Below are 22,884 nucleotides of genomic sequence, written 5' to 3' on the forward strand. Positions count from 1 at the left end.
AAAAGTTAATATAGGGGCACCTGAGTGGCTCAATTCTTTCAGTGTCTGCCTTCAGCTCAGGTCATGATCTCAGGATCTTAGGATCAAGACCCGTATCTGGCTTCCTGCTCAGTGGAGAGTCTGCTTCTCTCCCTCCCTCTGCTATTCCCCCTGCTTGTGCTCTCTCCCTCTCTCTCTCTCTCTCTCAAAATAAGTAAATAAAGAAAATCTTAAAATAAAGTTGATATAATGTGAGTGTTCCTCTGAATAAGATATATTTTAAAAATAAATTAAAAAAAAACACACTATCAACACTTTGCTTTTTAAAGCATGTTCTAAGGGGGCACTGGTTGGCTCAGTGGTTGAGTGTCCACCTTCGGCTGGGGCCACGATCCCAGGGCCTGGGATTGAGTCCCGCATCAGGTTCCCCACAGGGAGCCTGCTTCTCCCTCTGTGTCTCTGCCTCTCTCTCTGAGTCTCTCATGAATAGATAAATTTCAAAAAAACATTTTAAGTAAAGCATGTTCTAAATGTTTTCTTTGAAATGGTATTGTTTTGGTCTATTTCAAACCTCTTTTAAATTATTGAATATTTTGAAGTTTCTGCAGATAATCATAATAAATCAAAATATTTACTACTCTTGTTGTAAAAGGTATGAGTTTATCTTTTGTGAAAGTTAGAAAAAAATGTTAAAATAATTTTTAATCCTTTTCCTAAGTTCCATGTTTTCAAAGATAAAATTAATTACATGCTTTTCAAAATTAATAAATTTCTTTTGATGGTCAGCAAATACTAGCTGGGCAGGCCACACTAAGCTAACTCATTAGAAATTTCTCAGCAGATTTTTAAAAATAAATTAGAATACTTCTTTGTTGACATTTACCATTGTTGAATTTGCAAAAGCCTAAAAAGTCGTTTTAAAAGAAAACTCCAGGGATGCCTGAGTGGCTCAGTTGGTTAAGTGTTCACCTTTGGCTCAGATTATGATCCTGGAGTCCTTGAATCAAGTCCCATGTCAGGCTCCGTGCTCAGCAGAGAGCCTGCTTCTCCCTCTCCCTCTCCTGCTCCACCCTGCTCTCAAATAAATAAATGAAATCTTTTAGAAAAGAAAAGAAAACATCAGGCTGACAGCATGTTTTTTAAATCCTAAGATTTAACCAGGCAAAAGATAATTTTTTAAAAACGGAGTTGAGAGGAAGAAACAGGTGTTCATTTTCTCAAACAAAAGATCAGAGTGACATCTAGTGTTCAATAGGAGAATCTGCAACTGACTGCTATGGGCACACCTTATCAAATCTATCAGCGCCATTTTTCCAACAGTATTTGCTCACTTTCTACCCATGAGTCACAGTTTAACAATTTTAACAATACTTAAAACCTTTTAATTATTATTATATTTGTTATGATGATCTGTGATCAGTGATCTTTGATGTGACCATGGTAATTGTTTTAGGGCATCATGAACTGCCTCTATAGACATAGAACCTTAACTGGCAAACGTTGTGTGTGCTCTGACTGCTTAAACTACCTGTTATTTCCTGTCTCTCACCCTCTCCTCAGGATCTTCTATTCCCTGAGACACAACAATAATGAAATTAAGCCAATTAATAATCTACAATGAATGGTCTCTAAGTGTTCAAGTGAAATGAAGAGCCGCATGTCTCTCATGTGAAATGAAGAGTTAGAAATGATTAAGCTTAGTGAGGAAGGCATGTCAAAAGCCATGATAGGCTGAAAGCTAGGCCTCTTGTGCCAAATAGCAAGCCATGTTGTGAATGCAAAGGAAAAGTTCTTGAAGGAATTAAAAGCAGTAACCCAGTGAACACACCGGTGATAAGAAAGCAAAACAGCCTATGGCTGAGATGGAGAAAGTTTGAGTGGTCTGGATAGAAGATCAAATGAGTCACAACATTCCCTTAAGCCAAAGCCTGATCCAGAGCAAGCCTCTTCGATTCTATGAAGGCTGAGAGAGGTGAGGATGCTGCAGGAGAAAAGTCTGAAGCTGGCAGAGGGTGGGTCATGAGGTTTGAGGAAAGAAGCCATCGCCATGATATCAAAGTACAAAGTGGAGCAGCAAGTGCTGATGGAGAAGCTGCAGCAAGTGATCCAGAAACTCTAGCTAAGGTCATTAACAAAGGTGCCTACACTGAACAATGGATTTTTAATGTAGACGAAACAGCCTTCTGTTGGAAGAAAATGCCATCTTGGCCTTTCACAGCTAGAGAGGAGAAGTCAATGCCTGGCTTCAAAGCTCCAGAGGATAGGCTGGCCCTCTTGTTAGGGGCTAATGCAGCTGGTGACTTTAAGTTGAAGCCACTGCTCCTTTGCCATCTGAAAATCCTAGGGCCCTTAAGAATTATGCTCAATCTACTCTGTCTGTGCTCTATAAATGGAACAACAAAGCCTAGATGACAGCACATCTGCTTATAAAATGGTTTAGTGGCCATTTTAAGGCTGCTGTTGAGACCTACTGCTGAGAAGAAAAAAGATTCCTTTCTGAGTATTACTGCTCATTGACAATGCATCTGATCACCCAAGAGCTCTGATGGTGATGTACAATGAGGTGAATGTGTTTTTTTTTTTTTTTTTGAATGTGGTTTTAATGCCTGCTAACATAACATCCATTCGGCAGCTCATGGATCAAGGGGTAATTTTGACTTTCAACCTTATTTTTTTTAAGATTTCATTTATTTATGCATGAGAGACACACACAGAGAGAGAGGCAGAGACATAGGCAGAGGGAGAAGCGGGCTCCCTGCGGGGACCCCGATGTGGGACTCGATCCTGGGACTCTGAGATTACACCCTGAGCCAAAGGCAGACGCTCAACCACTGAGCCACCCAGGCATCCCAACTTTCAGTCATAAAGAAGAAATATATCTCATAAGGCTATAGCTGCCTTAGAGTGATTCCTCTGATGGATCTGGGCAAAGTCCATGGAAACCTTCTGGAAAGGATTCACCATCCTAAATGCCATTAAGAACATTCATGACTCATGGGAAGAAGTCAAAATATCAACATTACCAGAGTTTGGAAGAAGTCAATTCCAACCCTCATAGATGACTTACAGTTGTACAAGACTTCCGTGGAGGAAGTCCCTGCAGATGTGGTGGAAATAGCAAGAGAACTAGAATTAGGAGTGGAGACTGAAGATGTAACTGAATTGCCGCAAGCTCATGATAGAGTTTTCACAGACGAGGGGTTGCTTCTTGTGGATGAGCATAGAGAGTGGTTTCTTAAGATGGAATCTACTCCTGGTGAACATGCCAAGGATTTAGACTATTACATAACTTTAGTTGATAAAGCAGCAGCAGGATTTGAAAAGATTGACTCCAATTTTGAAAGAAGTTCTACTGTGGGCAAAATACTATCAAACAGCATCACATGTTACAGAGAAATCACTCATGAAGGGATTCACTCAACGTGGCAAACTTCATGATTCTATTAAGATTTTGCCACAGCCACCCCAGCCTTCAACCACCACCACCCTGCTTAGTCAGTAGCCATCACCTCCACAGGAGGAAGAGTATGACTCCCTGAAAGCTCAGATGATGGTTAGCACTTTTTAGCAACAAAGTATTATTTAATTAAGCTAAGTACATTTTTTTAGACATAATGCTATTACACACTTAATAGACTGCACTTTAATGTAAACATAACTTCCGCATGTGCTGGGAAACCAAACAATTCATTTGACACACTTTATTGTGATTTTTTTGCTTTATTATGCTAGTTTGGGACCAAACTGGCAATATCTCCAAGGTATGTCTATATTTTCATCATTTTATCCTGCATACAAGATATTGAATGCAGCATAAACACAAATGGAAGGGAGACAAATAAAAAAGGTTGCTGTGGTAATAATAATAATAATAATAGGTAATTTCTGAGAGTCTAGAGTCTCTAGTCTCTAATGTGGTTTCAGAGATTCAGGAGTGGCATCCTGAAGTAGCGCCTGCCTGAACTGATATGTAAAGAAAAGGGGAATGTCATAGGTGACAAGAGCATAGGAAGAGCTCAAAAGACAGCAGCATGGTCGAGGTAGAAAATCAAACTACAGAATAATATTGTGGGGCAAGTTCAATGGCTCCAGCGTAAAGCAGGGGACACAGAGCATCTGGAAGGGAAGCAGAAAAGAGAGGCAAAATTACAAGAAGTGCTTGTAATTTCTAATAATGGGAAACTGCCTTAGAGACAGACTTTTGGTTTGGATAGAGCCATGGCATAAATGGGGGATGCGTAGGGAGGAAGGGCTGAGACTCAAATTGGTCATTACTATAGTAGATGATGGTAGTAGTAGAGAAGATAGATTTAATAAATAATTGGGAGACAAAAATCAATAATTGGACTTGATAAAAGATGAAGGGCAGAGTCAAGGATATAACCTTCTTTCAGAGGTCACATAGATTCTATGTTCATTAATTAATACTTTTAAATTATTTTAAAAAGCATGATTAGTGAGAAAGATGATTGATTTCATTTTGATAAGCTAACTTTGAGGTGCATGGGAAATAATGATGCATTCATGACAAAAACCAATTGAGTATCTGGGTCTTAACACTTTAAGGAGAGGACTAAATGAGGTATGTGAAATTAGGTTTATCAACATAGAGGTGGTTGCTGAAACAATGGTAGTGAATATGACTACCTAGGAAGCGTACCCAGTATAAACCAGGAGCACAGATGGAAAAGACATCATTAATGCTTAGTGAAAAAAAATTTATAGTTGTATTTGTCTAAAATATATTAGAAAGAAAAGATAAAATCTCTTTAAAGTCAAAATGCAATTCATGGAAAGGATCAGTATTTCAGAGATTCCCTTTTACAGTCTAGCCATACAAATACTATTGTAGTACCAAATGAATACATGTTATATTTATTAACTATGTTAACCAGAGCTCCTTCAGCAAGAAATAGGAACTTTACCTAAACTAGTATGAGTAATAGGCTTCATTACCATGTGACCTGATGTCTCTGGGGACAGGCTGTCTCCAAGGACAACTGGATCCAAATGCCATGTCTTCAATGGACTCTCTTCACATCTAGAAGGTAGTTTATTCCGTATTGACTTCATTTTTATGCAGAGGCAAAAAAAATGATTGTAGTATTAATATGAATATAAAACTTCATGACAACTGAGAAAAGAACAAAACCCTCCTTCCTTCCACTGTCTCATATTGACCTTCCCCAAAGAGTTCTAACTGGCTTTACTTTAATCATGTACCTATCACTTGAACCAATCATTGTGTCCAGAGGGAGGATATATTCCAATATGTTCTGGATTATGTCACGTCCCAATAGTAGTAAAGTTATAAAAACAGTTCAGAGTGTTTCCTTATATCCTTCATCCAGCTTCTCCTAATGTTAATTAACATCTTACATAACCTCAGTATAATCACTTGACAATTTTTATTCCAAGAAAGGTGGAATCCTTTCTAAAGCATTGTGACATGAATTCCTAGTCAATCAAGATAAGTTGTGACTATCATACCTAATAATATTGCTTTAGAGTTTTATTTTATTTTATTTTATTTTATTTTTTTAAGTGGAAGTGACTTTTTTAAAAGATTTTGTTTATTTATTCATGAGACACACACAGAGAGAAAGAAAGAGACACAGGCAGAGGGAGGAGAAGCAGGCTGCATGCAAGGAGCCCAAAGCAGGACTTGATTCCAGGAATCCAGGATCACACTGTGAGCCAAATGCAGATGCTCAACTGCTGAGCCACCACTGAGCCACCCAGGCATCTGCTTTAGAGTTTTAAAAACAGTTTAATTTTTTGCCTTTAGGAACATGTTTATTTTTTTCTGGTTCACATTTCTTTTTTATAGCTTTTGAGATATAATTTATATATAACATCATATAAGTTTAAGGTGTACAACATAATTTTATATATACACATATAGCAAAATTATTACCACAATAAGTTTAGTTGACATCTATCACCTTACATAGTTACAATGTTTTTCTTATGATGGGAACTTTTAAGATCTACTCTTAACAACTTTCAAATACACAATACAGTATTGTTAACTATAGCCAGCATGCTATACATTTACAACTTCAGAATTTATTTATCTTATAACTGGAAGTTTGTACCTTCTGACTACCTCCACATATTTGTTTCCACCCCAATCCCTACCTCTGGCAACCACTAATAGGTTCTTTGTTTTCATAACTCTGGGGTTTTTTTTAGATTCCATGTATAAGTGAGATTATACATTTATCTTTCTCTGTCTGACTTAGTTCACTTAGCATAATGCCCTCAAGCTCCATCTATGTTGTTGCAAATGGCAGGATTTCCTTTTCTTATTTTAATGTCTGAATAATAGTCTATATAATTTATATTATGTGGGCATTAAATATAGTATATATACAATATATATACATATATATATGGTGTGTGTGTATATATATATATGGTATATATGTGTGTGTGTGTATTTATATATATACATACTACTTTTCTTTATCCATTTGTCCACTGATGGGCACTTAGGTGGTTCCTAAGTCTTGGCTATTGTAAGTAATGTTGCAATGAACATGGGGATGCAGATACCTCATCAAGATAGTGATTTTATTTCCTTCAGCTATATATTTGGAAGTAGAATTGCTGGATTAAAATCTTGATGTTCAAAATCAAGCACACGTGACAGATTTGTCCCTTTCCAATTATATTTTAGACCAAAATTTTGTTTGTCTAGATAATAAATTGGGGTTTTTTTCCTCTGTTAGGAAATTGATGAAAAGTACTGGAACAATGACTGACTAATAGATGAGGAATGTCATCAGAGAAATGGAAACTATGAAAAAAAGCCAAACATATATTCAATAACTGGAAAGTACAATTTCTTTTCCTTTTTATGTATTTATTTATTTATTTATTTATTTATTTATTTATTTATTTATTTATTTAAGTAATCTCTATATCCAGCATGGTGTTCAAATTCATGACCCCAAGATCAAGGGTCGCTTGCTCTTCTGACTGAGCCAGCCAGGGGCCTCATGGAAAGTGTAATTTCTAAGATAAAAACACCCACTGGTTGGGTTTAACAGTGACTGGAGATAGCAGAAGAAAGGGACAGTGTGTTAACTTGAGAAGTGGCCCCCAAGAAGAGATTAAACATATAAGGCTTGTGTTATAGGAAACACTTGGGAGAGAAAATGCAGAGGGACCTGGAGAAGGCCAGAGAGCCATCATATTGGATGCAAGTCTGATTCCAAGTGAAGGAGAGACCAAAGGAAGATTTTCTGGATGGACTGTCTGCACAGCCTAAGGGAGGTTTGGGAAGGACAGTGGAGAATCCTTGAGCCAAAGTCGGCCATCAGAGGAGTCCTGTATTTCCTAGAAGCAGGTTTCTCTTGGTTCCCTCCACACATTCATGGCAATTATACCCTTGATGCAAATACAGCAATAGGTTCCAGAACACAGTCTGTATGCATGGCTGTATTATCTTACCTTTCACAACGTTGCTCTCCATTGCTATATTTTCCCAGTTCACCACCAGAAAAACATTCAGTAGTTGAGTTGCTGCCTTCTGCGAGAGAATCTCCTTGCTCCATCTGCCAAGAGTAGCATCCTATTTGTCTGCCAGGTGGTAGGCAACCAGTCTCAAATTCTCATCTTACCTCCTGCTTTCTCAGGCCACTCCTGATTCTACCTGTGTTATTCCAGGTGCCCCCTCAAAGCAGACATTAAGGATGGGTTTGGGGAAATGCTTCTTATAGAAAATGGAAAGGGGACTGAGGAGGCTGTGATAACTATCATAACACACTACAAGTCTGACCTGGAGTGAAGGAGAGAAGAAAGGAATATTAGGTGTCATGTAGTCTAAGGAAAGTTCAGGAAGGCCAATAGGGAGTCCTCAAGCCAACATGAGCCATCAGAGGACTCCTTAGTGTTTGTACAGCAACAACCCATGAGAAGTATGGCCTAAGCACAGACAGTGATGCATTTTACAATATTTCACGATATAAGAGCTCAGACCCTCACTCAATTATGTTCCTGGTAGCTGGTGGCCTGGGAGGCAATTCTCATGACCACTACAATCTGGAAACTTGAAGAAAGATAATTGGAAATTATATATACATTCTGAAAAAAGGAAGGAAATAAGACTACAAATAATGAACAAATAATGGGACATTTTAAGTGATCTGATGCAAGTGCAGATTGAGTCTCAGAGTGAGAAGAGAAGGAGAATTGGACCAAAAAAAGAGCTAAAGAAAAAATAGTTGAGATTTCCACAAATTTGTGGAAAAAACTTACTTACCTACCCAAGAAGCTCAACACATTCTAGGCAAGATAAATACAAGAAAAGCACAACTAAGTACATCACAGTCCAACTACCAAAAACAAAAATAAAAATAAAGAGATAGTGAAAGAAAAACATTTCATATAGAGGAGCAATGGTACATGATGGCATTCCATCAAGGAAATATTTCACAAGAAACAATAGAGGCCATAAGACAATAGAAATACATGTTTAAAGATTTATTTACTTGAGAGAGAGAGAGAGCACATGGCAGGGAGAAGCAGAGGGAGAGGGAAAGGGAAATTTAAGTAGACTCCACACTGAACGTGGAGCCAGACATGGGAGCCTGATGTGGGAGCCCAGTCTGGGGCTTTTCCCATTACCCTGAGATCATGACCTGAGCCTAAACCAAGAGTTGGAGGCCTAACTGACTACACCACCCAGGTACCCCAATGGAAAAATATTTTTAAAGTAATTCTGGAAACTTCTTGAACACATGCTAAACCATGATACAAATCTTATGAAATTTCAAAAATATTGAAACTTTACAGAATTTGTTTCCTGGCCACAATGGAATTAAAGAGTAGAAAGCAAGAAGTAAAACTGTGTTTATTGGGCAGCCCAGGTGGCTCAATGGTTTAGTGCCACCTTGAACCCAGGACGTGATCCTGGAGACCTGGGATTGAGTCCCGCATGTCCTGCGTCGGGCTCCCTGGAGCCTGCTTCTCCCTCTGCCTGTGTCTCTGCCTCTCTCTCTCTCTCTCTCTCTGTGTGTGCCTCTCATGAATAAATAAAAATAAAATCTTAAAAAAAACCTGTGTTTATTTACAAATGATATGATGGTTTTTACAGAAATATCAAAACAAATATACAAAAAACTAGAAGGTTTAAAATGTGAATTTAACAAGGTGATAGAATATAAGTTTAATATACAAAAATCAATTATATTTTTATTTACTAACAAATGATTAGAAAATGAAATTTTAAAATACCATTTACAATAGCATGGAAAATAAACTACCTAAGATTAAATTTACAAAAATTGTGTAAGACTTCTACAGTGATAAATACAAAACACTGATAAGAGATATTAAAGAAAATCTAAATTAAGTGGTTTATATCATGACCATGGATTAGAAAATATAATTAGATTCATAGTCTTCCAAAAGTGATCTTTAAACTCAACACAATTCCAGTAAAAATCCTAACAGACATTTTTTTTCTAGAAATTGACAAGTAGATTCTAAAATTTTTCTGGAAATATAAAAGACCTATATCTTAAAAAAGAACAAAGCTAGATGCCATGCACTATGTCATCACAAGATTGATTACAGCTGTAGTATTTAAGACGCTGTGGTAATGATGAAATGATCAATTAATAGATATAGAGAACCAAAACTGAAAGAAACAGACCTGTACTGACACAGTCAGTTGGTATGTGACATAATAGCCAAGGTAATTTGAAATGGAAAGTAAAGTCTTTTTTTAAAAATGGTGCTGCACAAATTCACTGTCATCCCTGCCTGCTCAATTCAGTAAGATTTCTGGAATATGTCTGGATTCCTGCTGCCTGCACAAAGTCTGGAAACTACATCAGGTAACCTGGGACACAATCTCAGGGTTCACCTGATTGTTTTCTTTCTCTCAGAGCTCACAGGCCTGGGCTGCCAGTTGATTAATGCCTGAAAGTAGGTATTAAATATGTTGTGTCCAGTTTTCTGGTTATGGGAGAAGGTAAATCCAGACCCTGTTACTCCCCTGTGGTCGAAACAGAAGTTGATGTGCACTTTTAAAAGGCCTTCTGTCTGCTGTGTGAAGAATAGATTGTCATCGAGCAAAAATGGAAGAAAGGAAAGCCAAGTCCATTTGGGAATGATCTGTAGCAGTCCAAGGGTGAAACAAAAGTGCTTAAATCAGTGTGACAGGGGCATCTGGGTGGCTTGGTTGGTTATCGGCTAGGTGATTTCAGCTCAGGTCATGATCTCAGGGTTCATCAGGAGTCCCACATCAGGCTCCCTACTTAGCAGAGAGTCAGCCTTGGATCCTCTCTCTCTCTCCCTCTGCCCCTCCCCCCTCTAAGATAAATAAATAAAATCTTTAAGATTAAAATAAATCAGTGTAGCAGCCATCAGAAAGGGGACCAGTCAGCTGCTCAGTGCATTTCAGAGTTAAAACTGGCAGTACCTAGTGATAGATTGCATTTGGGGCATAGACATTAAGAGTAATAGAACAGAAGCAAAAACAAAAACAGAAGAGTAATAGAAGTTTTTGCCATGCAGAACTGCCTGAATGACATTTACTAAGAGGAGATGATGGGGTACGAGAAGATTCAGGGTTTTTGTTTTGTTTTGGTTTTGGTGGTGTTGGGAAGTGGGTGGTAAGGAAGCAAAGAGTCCAAAACTTCCATTCTTGGTCTGAAAGTACAAAAAAGAAAATTCAGGTATGAATTCTTAAAATATTTTTTTCTGAGGGAACCTGGCTGGCTCAGTCAGTGGAGCATGTAACTCTTGATCTCAGGGTTGTGAATTCAAGCCCCACATTTAAGTAGGTAGAGCCTACTTTTTAAAAACTCAAAATTTTATTCCTACATCTTTATTGCAAATTATGTATCTCTCTTCTCTAGATCATGAGCTTTTTGAAGAGGGAGTCATTGTCTTATTATTCTGATGTCACATGCAGTGCACACTATAATCCTCTAATGTTTGTATTTGTTTGTTAAACTGGGGGATCTGATCAACTTGGTGTCAGAAGTGGAGAGCTGATCATTCTGGGTTACAGGGTTACAGGAGAGGATAATACTGAGTCCCTGGAGAAGATCTAGAATGCTCTGCTATTCATTCCTGGAAACCAGCGTAGCCCAGTAAGGATAAAAAATGTGTATGAAATCATAAATACTGTGTGTTTATATAACCTTAGATGGAAATAATCAGAGAAGATGCTTTGTGATTTTGGTATCATTTGTTTCCATGAAGAATAAAAATTCTTCTTTGAATTGAAAACACAGAGGTGAAGTGGAGAATGGGCTCAAGTATGTGTCTAATAACATGCCAACATATCTAAATACACTGCTTAAAAGCTAGTCTTTCTCGGCTGAGTGCTATAGTTTATAACGTAGCTCCCACAGAGCTTTTCATGGTCATAGATGGCTTTATTTTTATAATCTTTAGCTGCAGCGTTAAAAATGCCAAATTGACGCTGCATTCTGTGGGGGTGGATGGGAAGAGAAAGGTAACCCTAAATGGCCATAAAAAGTCCCACTGCCTAAAACTTTTGCTGTATTTGTAATTTTCACTATTAGATTCACTTTTTAGGTTAAAATATGGACCTAAAAATAGCCATTTAAAATGTGTTAAATGTCTTATTGTGTGAGGTATCACAAAATAGGGAGAATGTATGCAGTGGTTAAAAGCTGCTGTACTGTAGACCTTTCTTGCTTACCAGCCTAGCAATCCTGGATAAGAGAGGCTTAACCTCTCTAAGCCTCACTGTATTAATCTATGAAATGGGACTAATAATGTCCATCACACTGTGTTGTCATAAGGATGAAATTAATAATGAATATAAAGTTCCTCTGGAACAGTTCTTAGTACCTTTAGTTAGCTAAGAAAGAGGAGAGAATAATGAAATAAGACCCTGGACAGGTACATGTCGATGTGATGGAAGGGACTGGCAAAGCCTGAAGCATAGGGAGCCACCATAGAAAGAAGGAAAGGGTCTTGGCCGAGAATGTTAGTGAACAGAGGGCATCACAGGGATTCTCAAAGGCACTGGAGACACTCCAAAGGAGGGATAGGACATCATCACCAATGGAAAATTGGAAGCTTGTGCCAAAAAAACCCCATGGCTACTTGACAGTTTTACTTAAGACGGATCCAAGTAAATATTTACCTAATCTTAACATAGGACAAAGAGTTCTTAAGTTTGGAAACAAGGGAAGAAATCATTTACACAAAGTTAATCGTGTTTGACTACAAAAAAAATCTTAACTTTCCTACTTCAAAAACATTTCAAGAATTTTCAAATGAATAGAAGTTTCATAAACAGAAATTATTTTTAAAGATACCACTGAAGGCCTTCCAGGTAAGACAGTAATTATAGGCAGGCATCTCCTGTACTTTTTACTCCTTCTCACAACCCTACTAAAACAACAGTGAAGGGATTGTCGTCAAGGTATAAATCCACCAGGTTGGAGAGAAGAGAAAGGAGGTGATAGAAACAAGATTTTGAAACTACAAAACAGATGGAGTGAGAAATGTCTTATCAAACCCCCAAAATAGAATCATAAGTCAGCAGCCCAGAAAGCTAATTTACTGCAGGATCTCACATGGGTTCAGATAGTGGCAGCCCCTGGCACCTGTGGAGGTAGGGAAGCGGAGTGAGAAGAGCTGGAAATAGGACAGCTGGTTGAGTCTGTTAAGTAATTGGACCCCAGGTCTCCTCCCAACTCCGTAACTGGGCCATCAAGGAGACCTCAGAGACCCTGGGGGTTTACTCTAGGGAGAGATTAGCATAGATGACACCAGGTATAATTGTAAGTGGGGCATAAAGTACTGAAAACAGATCCTGAGACACCTTGGCCTCTTCTCCCAATCAGCAACTGGTAGCTGTGTTGTTATGAAAGGAGATCAGCAAAGTTTTTTTTTTTAAAGGAATTTGACCAGCTCAGTGCAGCTCAAAAAACCAGAACTAAATAGACTGACAATAAAAGTCCCCAACTACCTCATTGTGAAGTGTTCCCTTTCTCCTCCCTGTTCGGAGTCTGCAAGCAGCTTTTTAGTTCCTTACTCTTGAGGAAATGAAAACAAGCTGACATCCAAGGGAAGTCTCCAATACAAAAGATAGAAACCAAAGAAATAAACATGGGGGAAAAAAGCAACTTGGAGGAAACAAACCATGAGAGAGAAAAGAACACTGTTTTAAAGAAATGCTGTCATTAATATTCTGAGAAAAGATATTGCCCATGAAACAAAAATTGGATACTATTAGAAAGGTGCAGAGGTCCCTCAAAGGAAGAAGAAAATCTCTTAAAACTAAAAACTTGATAGCAAAAATAAAAACTCAATAAAAGAGTTGAGAGAAAAAATTAAGGAAAATTTTCAGCAAACAAGGTAAAAGACAGGCAGATGAAAAATGGTAAAAGTAGACAGAAACATTGGCAGTCCAGCCAGAAGTTCTAAAATCCAAATAATAGGAATCCAGAAAAAGAGAACAAAGAAAATGTATAAGACAGTGTTCAAAACAAAAAAAATCAATAAAATTTCTCAGAACTGAAGCACATGAGCCTACAGATTAAAAGAGTCCATTGAGAGCATAGTACAATGGATAAAAATAGGCCCACACCAAGACACATGTGATGGTTGATTTTATGTCAACTTGGCTAGGCTGCAGGCTGCCCAAGTGTGGAGTCCCTATTTTATACTCCCGGTTTTCTAAATTTTGCAACTATTTTATTTCATTTTTATATAATTGTATTCTGGGATAAATATGGGGTTTGTTCCAATTAAGTTGTTAGTGCTTATATGGGGAAAAAAAGTATGTTAGTATGTTTTTTTAAAGAGAGTCATCAATTGAAACTGAAGTATGGAAGCAATAAAATGATTATCATACTTCCTCTTAAAAACAGTTGGTTATCACATCTTTATAAACTATGAGCCCACTGACTGCCAAAATACACAGGGACCTTTGGCATTTGTTGTACTGAGGAACTATGCTACCATATGGTGCCTGAGCTGGTGACATCGATTCATTTTAATCCCGACAGTGTTCTTTGTACATGTGTTAAGTATCAAGGTGAAGTGCTATTACTATCAAAGGTAGCCAAGTGAGGAGCGATAAGCAGCTGGAACCAGAGAGAAAGCTGTGATACTCACTTTCATTTTGCATACAAGCTTGTTTTTCTGCGAGAGCCTTTCTTACACGTAGCTACCGCTAGATGGCAGCACAGTGGTGTTCTGGTGGTCTTCAAACCACGGGTCAAGTCAGAACCAGGAAACTGGCTTGAGGGGACCCCCTAAGCCTACAGAAACTTAGAACTGAGACTCGCTGCCATTTCCTTTATCCATCCATCCAGTCATTTGTTCAACAAATACTCATTACCTTTAAAAAGAACTCTTAATAATGATACAGTTGAAAATTTTTTAAAGATTCTATTCATTTGAGACAGTGAGCACAAGGAGGGGGAGGGGCACAGTGAGAGGGAGAAGCAAGCTCCCGGTTGAGCAGGGAGCCCAACACAGAGCTCCATCCCAGGACCATGAGATCATGACCTGAGCAAAAGGCAGATGCTTAACCGACTGAGCCACCCAGGGACCCCAATACACCTGAATTTGAAACAATATTCCTATTGTTTTAAATAACTGAAGGGGACAAGAGATAAAAGAAACAGGTTGAAGTACATTGCTCCCGCATGATTGGTGTAGATGGTGAAGTGCAAAAGTAGGCACCATGTGTTTTTTATTTTTTGTGAAAGAGAACTTTTAAAATCATTTTTACATACAGAAAATTCAACAGTGTACGCTTAGATTGGAGTAGATAGAGAAGTCCATCTGCATGTTTTTATTTTTTTTAATTTTTTTGTGAAAGAGAACTTTTTAAAATCACTTTTATATACAGAAAATTCAATAGCGTACACTTAGCCCAGCTTGGTGGCCAGTTCTTTAGCCTTTGCCTTTTCTAGCTTGGCAATGCAAGCCACCAGTTTAGGCCCTCCTCAGATCTCATCATATCTGCCTTTGTAATTGGTTCTGATAGCTCCTACCAGTTTAGCTAGAGCTCCTTTGTCTTCCAAGTTAACCTGTATGAAGGCCCTAGCGATGCAGGTCTTCCGGTGGACCAGATGCCCTAGCCTGGCCTTCCCTTGATAATGCAGTAGGGAACGCCCATCTTACAACACAGGGCAGGCAGGAGGACAACGACCTCAATGGGCTGCACATCATGTGCAATCACTCCAGCTAAGCCTTATTTTTTACCAAGGTGGTGACATAGTAACCCCAGCTTGAAGGGCAGGCGGCCTTTTAGTGGGGATATCCGTTTGCAGCTTTCTTCTCAGCCCAGGCCAACAATCTCTGCTTCCTCTCTTACTTTGTCTCTGGTCGATGTCTGTGGGTGAGCTTAAGCAGCTGAGTAGCTATTTGGCAGTCCAAGGCCTGGGTGAACTGGTTAATCACAAGAGGCCCTTTTAGATGTCTATAGAGAATAGCCCTTTGCTGCCGCAGCCGGACGTAGCAAGACCATTCGACAAAGCAGGTGAGGTTCCTTTGGGGCTGGATATCCTGTCTGATGCCTTGACAAATTCTTGAGCCTTTTCTCCAACAGGGGATTGACCACCTTGTTGGCCTGCTTCTTTATGACAGCAGGAGCCAGGGCTGCCTTCTTCCCTTTCACCTTCTTTCCTTTTGGCATCTTGGATGGCTGAAGGGGAGGGCAGTGCTACATGGTTTTAAACACAAAGAGTCAAGCATTAGGTATGACTTAATGAGGGAGCCTTGGGAGCTCTTTCTTGAGATCAGAAATCCCAAATAATTCAAGGACAAAGCTTTAGAACGGGAAGAAGTGAATAGTCATCAGAGTCAAGAATAAAGTGGTGTTGATTAATTATGGCTGCTATTCCTCGTGGATCTGGGCAGTTTTATAGAGCCGTCTCACAAATACCTGCTGACAGAGACAATTTGATATCATATCGATATTTAACTCCTATAATTTTCCTTCTGCACTATTAAAGAAAAGCAATTTGTTTCTTTGCTCACACATTGCTCCCTGTGTACTTCCTTCCTGCTCTGTTTTTCCGAACCTAAATTTCATCTACATTTTCCAGGAGTTTTTACCTTTACTACTAAGAGATCTTGATACGACTACTCCAAAACTAAGGAGAGAAGTGGGTTAGGCTCCCAAACCAACTTCTTTAGTTCAAATTGCCTTTTCAATACATAAAGGGCATACAAAATATAATACAAAAAGGCAAGACGTGGCATCCTGTAATGGTCAAAAGTGTGATTTTATCGTTCCTATATATAGAGAACACCACAGAGAATAGCTTTGTCCTCCAAAGCAAGGACTTTTAAATCTTTTCGAATCTGATCTTCAACCAGAAATATGTTATACTTTATAGCTGGGCCAGCCCTGGGACTGTCTGTTCTCAAATCCATTCCTTCCTTTTTCTCTGGCATGTTTCAAGGATGCTGATCCCAAGAGGCTGTATTTCCAGGCCTCCCAGGTTATGTTAAGTGACTTCTTGCTGAGTACTACTCATGTGCAGCCCTGCTCTGACACTGGAGGATGAGAGCAATGGAAAAGTGGGGATGATTCCCTTCTTTCTCTTCTGGAGGGCATTTTTGACAATGGCTGGGTCTTCCCTTTAGCTCCAGCTCCAGCCAAAAAGCCCTCCCTGCGATATCAGCTTCTGCTGGATGACCCCAGCTCTGGGACCCAGCAACAGTGCCACCCCAATTTGTCCCTCCAATCGAAAGGGGTTGGTGGTTTCTGCCATTGCTGATTCCTGGTTGTCTCATCTTTCCCTATTTGGCTTCTCAGCTTTTTTATTATTTATGTAACCAGTTTCCTGTATTAAATTTCCTCCATTAAAAAACACACTGATCATGCTTTCCATCTTTCTGATATTGAATTATAGCACATACATATGCATGAAACAGAAACAAATGCTTCATTAACAATACTCTTTTTACTGTGTGCAATGACTCTGATATTTCCTATTCTATTCTATTTCACCTTTTTTTTTTTTTTTAAGTAGGCTCCTTGCTCAATGTGGAGCCCAACATAGGGCTTGAACTCATGTCCCTGAGATCAAAACCTGAGGACCTAGGTCCCCTATTCTGTTTCACTTATTAAAATACTAATCACAGGGCAGCCCCGGTGGCGCGGCGTTTTAGCACTGCCTGCAGCCCAGGATGTGATCCTGGAGACCCTGGATCGAGTCCCACGTCGGGCTCCCTGCTTGGAGCCTGCTTCTCCCTCTGCCTGTGTCTCTGCCTCTCTCTCTCTGTCTCTATGAATAAATAAATAAAATCTTTAAAAAAATAAAATACTAATCACAACCCACTAAACTGAATTTACAAGTCGCTGGAAGGTTGTATCCTGCTAATGGAAATTTGAAAAACACTGCTTTAAAGACTGTATTTATTTTTACTTTTCCTTTTTCTTTTTTAAGATTTTATTTATTTATTCGTGAGAGACACAGAGAGAGAGAGGCAGAGACATAGGCAGAGGGAGGAGAAACAGGTTCCATGCCGCGAGCCTGATGTGGGATTCAACCCCAGGACTCCAGGATCACACCCTGAGCCAAAGGCAGATGCTTAACCACTGAGCCACCCAGGCGTCCCTATTTTTACTTTTTCAAATTCAGGTTTACTGAGTCATAATTTATGCACAGTAAATTTACCCTTTTAGGTGCACATCATAAGAATTTTGAAAATTATATACAGAATATTTCCATCACCCCCAAGTTTCCCTCGTTCTCTTTTGTAGTTAACCCCTCTCTCCATCCCTAGCCTCTGGTAATCATCGATGTATTTTTTTTTCTTTGTCATAGTAGTTTTATCTTTCCCAGAATGTCATGTAAATAAAATCATAGTGTATAGTCTCCTGAGTCTGATTTCCTTCATCTACAACAATGCTTTTTAGATTCATTTGTGTTATTGCATGTATAAGTAGTTCATTCCTTTTTATTGCTGAACGATATTCTTACCATGTTAAATCTTAGATAATTATTTTTTAGCCTAAAATGTATGTTTTACTTCTGCTGTTTGTTTGCAACCTGTGAGTCTGAAGTTATGTAAAACCTTCATCACAGAACAGCCTCAACAGTTTTCGTGTACAAAGGCAAGAAAGTAATAGCCTGTGCTCTGGAGTCTTACTCCTGTGATTGAATTCTTCAACTGAACTCTTGCTACTTCCTGATCTTGAGGAAATTACTTACCCTCCCTTTATAGTTTCCTCATCTATAAAATAAGATGGTAGGAATGGTATGTGTTTCACCGAATTCTCACAGAGATAAAGCAAAATGAGACAAAGTGTGTAAAACACTTAGTGCAATGACTGGTCCCAGTAAATACAAGTAAATTGGTGTATGTCTTAGGAAAGCTGGCTATAATTTAGCCAGTCGAAGAAGTCAGGATGAACAGTGTTTTCCAAGGCCATCTCACTTCCTGTAAAACCCTATCACTCACTTCTAAGTATCTAGGAGCAGTGCTCTTGCCAAGCAATGATTTGGCCTGATTCAGTCCATGAAGTCAGGAAGAAATGTTAGGCAAGCCCAAATCTGGGGACTACCCATTGACTCTGGCACCTAACATCATTAAATTAGTTGGCCATTGTACTCCAAATCAAAAGACATGAAATGGGAATGGGGAATCTGCATCTCCTCTATCATCTTTTCAAATCATATTATGTTGGGTCTCTAGTGCATGTCTTAAAAAGATGTAGGCAGCATGGTACAGTGGAAGAATTCCAGATTTAAAGCCAGAACATTTTGGTACCAGGTTGGACTTAACCACTTTTTACTGATGTGATCTTGAACAAGTCACTCAGCATTTCTGTGCCTTGGCTTCTTCATCTGTAAATGCGTATATAACATATTATTTTCCATAAGTCTTCCTGAATCAACTGTCACTTGAAATGGTTTTGAAATTAAAATTTTGAAAAAAAGAAATTAAAATTTTGTTATTATTTTATATGCAATGTGTATTTGATCATTCTAATGTGGCCATTCAGATTTGAATTATATGAACTCTGTGATATGATGAGCATGAAAATTATTTCTGTGAAAGCATTTTTATTGCTTTTGTAATAAAGACTGATTGAGTTTATAAAACACTGCTCCACTCAACCCCTGAACATCAGTGTGTGTAATACTCACCAGGCATGCACATTCTAACAGTCTTTGTGTTCATATAATGGACCAGTGAATTCTATTTGCCGCTGAGGATTCAATCACATCCTACAAACAAAGACAGATTGTTTTGAATTATTGTCTGTTGGACAAAGATGTTCAATTGTTAAAACTACTTTAACTATGTGTGAGTTTTAATTATCTGGAGCATACACTACTACTTTACAAATCATATTTCTCTGTAGAATGAAATCTTCATGAATGAGATAAACTAAATTGTTGATATATTTCTATATATTTAAATCACACTTGCAGCATATATTGTCATTTAAAAAAAACACATTTTGGGACTTTCAGAAAGCCATTAAAATGTCACTGTCCTAAAAAAGCAAAAAGGTGCAATAACCGAGGCTTAAGCATTTTCTGATAAATTTGTTAAGGGACATAAAAACTGCTAGGTATAACATCCATCCACCTATTCTTTTTTTTTTTTTTTTTGAGAGAGAGAGTGTGTGTACGTGTGTGTGTGCATGCACATGTGCACAAGTAGGTGGAGGTATGGGGGGAGCCAGAGGGGCAGAGGGAGAGGGAGAAAGAGAACCTCAAGCAGGCTTCACACCCAGCAGGGAGCCCCATATGGGGCTCAATCTCAAAACACTGAGATCATGATCTGAGTCAAAATCAAGAGTCAAATGCTCAACTGATTGAGCCACCTCAGTGTCCCATCTGTCTATTCTATTACAGAGTATCTATTATATACTTGGAATTGTGTTGCCTAAGGAATGCCAAGTAAGAGTGAGAAGGTCACAATCTATTGAAAAAATAATACAATAATAATTTATAATACAATACAACTGTAATTGAGATGTTAATTCATCAGTAAATATTTTTAAATAAATTTAATGCCAGCATGTGCCAGACTCTATACTAGCTATTAGGAATAAGACTTAAGACTTAAAGAGCTTATAATCTAATAGAGGAGACCAACAAATACAATACAACAAATTACCAAAGAGTACCCACCTAATCTTGAGGAATGGTGCAGGAAAATCTTCTCATAGGTAAAATTTAAACTGAGTATAGAGGAACTCAGGAGGTAAGAGGAAGAAAAGAGCTAAGGATATTGTAGGCAGAGAAGCAACTTTTGCAAATACAGAGATGAGGAAACCTGCAAATTGTTTAGTTGTCTGGGTCCTGGGAAACATATTAGAAAGTGGCAAGAGATGCAGCCGGGATGAGTACGGGCCAGATAGTGAGGGGCTGTGTATGCTGTGCTATCCAAATCAGTTGTTGTTGTTGCTGTTGTGTCAGCTTTGTCAGCCTTCAGGGTATTTGATGAGACATTTACTGTCTTTGGAACAGTTATTTCTTTATTTGATTTTTTTAAGATTTTATTTATTTATTCATCACACACACACACACACACACACACACACACACACACACACAGAGGCAGAGACACAGGCAGAGGGAGAAGCAGGCTCCATGCAGGGAGCCCGATGTGGGACTCTATCCTGGGACTCCGGGATCATGCCCTGGGTGGAAGGCAGGTGCCAAACCGCTGAGCCACCCAGGGATCCGAGTTATTTCTTTATTGACAAAGTATTGTTTCTCTTTTGGCTTTGCAGATTTTTTTGTCTTCAGTTTTCAGATATTTGGCTATGATGTATCTTGGTGTGGATTTCTTTGGGTTTATTTCATTGGGGTTTTACTAGCTTCTTGAATCTGTCAGTTTATATCTCTCACCAAATTTGAGAAGTTTTCAGCTAGAACTTCTTTGAATACTTTTTCAGCTCCATGCTTTCTCCTCTTCAGAGACTCTGACAGGAGCTTTAGATCTTTTGCTGTTATCCCACAGGTCCCCCCACCAGGCTCCTTTCAATTAAAAAAATTTATTTATTTATTTTAGATTTTATTTATTTATTCATGAGAGAGAGAGGCAAAGACACAGGCAGAGGGAGAAGCGGGATCCCTGCAGGGAGCCCCATGCAGAACTTGATCCCAGAACCCTGGGATCAGGACCTGAGACAAAGGCAGATGTTTAACCACTGAGCCACCCAGGTGCTCTGCGTTTTTTTTTTTTTAACAGATGTATTTTTTTAAAACAGATATTGTAAGGTTAAAAACAACAACTGTTATCATTGATAAAGTCATGCCAATTGTTAGTACTGCTTTACATTTCCAAACTACAAGTTTACGTCCTTATTTAGAAAGGGATCTAATTCTTTTTTTTTTTTATTGGAGTTCAATTTGCTAACATTTAGCATAACACCCAGTGCTCATCCCGCCAAGTGCCCCCTTCAGTGCCCATCACCCAGTCACCCCAACCCCCCCCACCTCCTCTTCCACTACCCCTTGTTCGTTTCCCAGAGTTAGGTGTCTCTCATGTTTTGTCACCCTCACTGATATTTTCACTCATCCTCTCTCCTTTCCCTTTATTCCTTTTCATTAATTTTTATATTCTCCAAATGAATGAGACCATATAATGTTTGTCCTTTTCCAATTGACTTATTTCACTCAGCATAACACCCTCCAGTTCCATCCATGTCAAAGGAAATGGTGGGTATTTGTCGTTTCTAATGGCTGAGTAATATTCCATTGTATACACAGACCACATCTTCTTTAAGGGATCTAATTCTTCAAGAAAACTCTTCCATATTTAGGTTTTGGTATTATTAAGCACATCTGGCACTTTAATACTAGCTACCATGGCCTCAAACAGTACATGTCCTCATAAGAGTGTGACCTCTGTGTCAGGGATAAGCCATAGATTCACACGCACACCTGTTAAAGAACAAACTGTGCAATGCTGGTGTTTCGAAATGTCCTATTTGCCCCTCAGATATTGTTATTTACCACCAATGTGACGATATGTATGAGGATGCAGCCACTGAATCAAGAAAGACAACGGAAAGAAAACAAGAAATAGATGATGACTGATCCTGTAGACAGAGTGCAGCTCGCCTTGATGAATTACAAAGGGAGAAGTAGTTTTTAGTCCACTGTGCTGAAATGGAGGATTCTCCATCTTATTTAGAATAAGGTTTCAAAGTGCCACATGCTTCTTATTTCAGGTTTTAAGGGCAGATGTTTTTAGTAAAATTAGTAGCAGTTTTTCAGCAGGCGTCAAGTATAAAAAGTGAAATTTTAAAAAGTGTGTCTTTAAAAGTTGAGAAGCAGTTTCACAGCCCCTAAGTTTGGTCAGTGACTAGGACTTAGCAGAAGAATTTCTGAAAGGACAACAAATAATACAAATATTATTTTAACGTGAAGTAACCAGTCACATTTATTGTCACAAAGCTCAAATATCCCAGTTAGGGATCTTTTGTAGAGAGAGCTCCTGATCAGGGTGGCTCTTCTTTTATTTTGAATTCATCTCAGTTGCTTTTTCATCTTCCTTGACCTCTCATCTCCTCAACCTCTTTCTAAATTTTGTTTAGTTTTTACTTTTTTTCCTGCATAATTCCAAGTTTGTCCCCATTCCACCTAACTTGTAAAACTCGGAACTGAAGAAATTAAATGGAATTCCTGATAACATAGTCCAGTGTTATCTTAATGCTTTTGCTACATGCTTTATGCGCCTAATGTTCTGTGAGAAATGTGTTTTCTTCCCTTCTAACACATGCCCACATGCTTCCATTACTAGTGCTAGAGCCACCTCTTCCCAGTGATAACACAGCTCAGATCATTTTTCTAGTGTGTGGATGAGGCTGTTGTATGGAATGGAATCAAAGCTTCAAGGAGGGGGTGCCTAAGTGGTTCAGTTGGTTAAGTGTCTGCCTTCAACTCAGGTCTCAGGCAGGTCATGATC

The 22,884-nt window shown here is 38.7% G+C and overlaps 2 pseudogenes; one reads left to right on the top strand and one right to left on the bottom strand.

Annotated features, from left to right (window-relative positions):
* The first annotated feature begins 1,600 nt into the window (after positions 1–1,600).
* On the top strand, positions 1,601–7,774 carry LOC112648193 (tigger transposable element-derived protein 1-like; annotated as a pseudogene).
* A 7,069-nt stretch (positions 7,775–14,843) lies between these two features.
* On the bottom strand, positions 14,844–15,824 carry LOC112648267 (60S ribosomal protein L7a-like; annotated as a pseudogene).
* Positions 15,825–22,884: the final 7,060 nt, after the last annotated feature.

The sequence above is a fragment of the Canis lupus genome, chromosome 7 (assembly GCF_003254725.2).
Source record: "Canis lupus dingo isolate Sandy chromosome 7, ASM325472v2, whole genome shotgun sequence".
Lineage (NCBI taxonomy): Eukaryota > Metazoa > Chordata > Mammalia > Carnivora > Canidae > Canis > Canis lupus.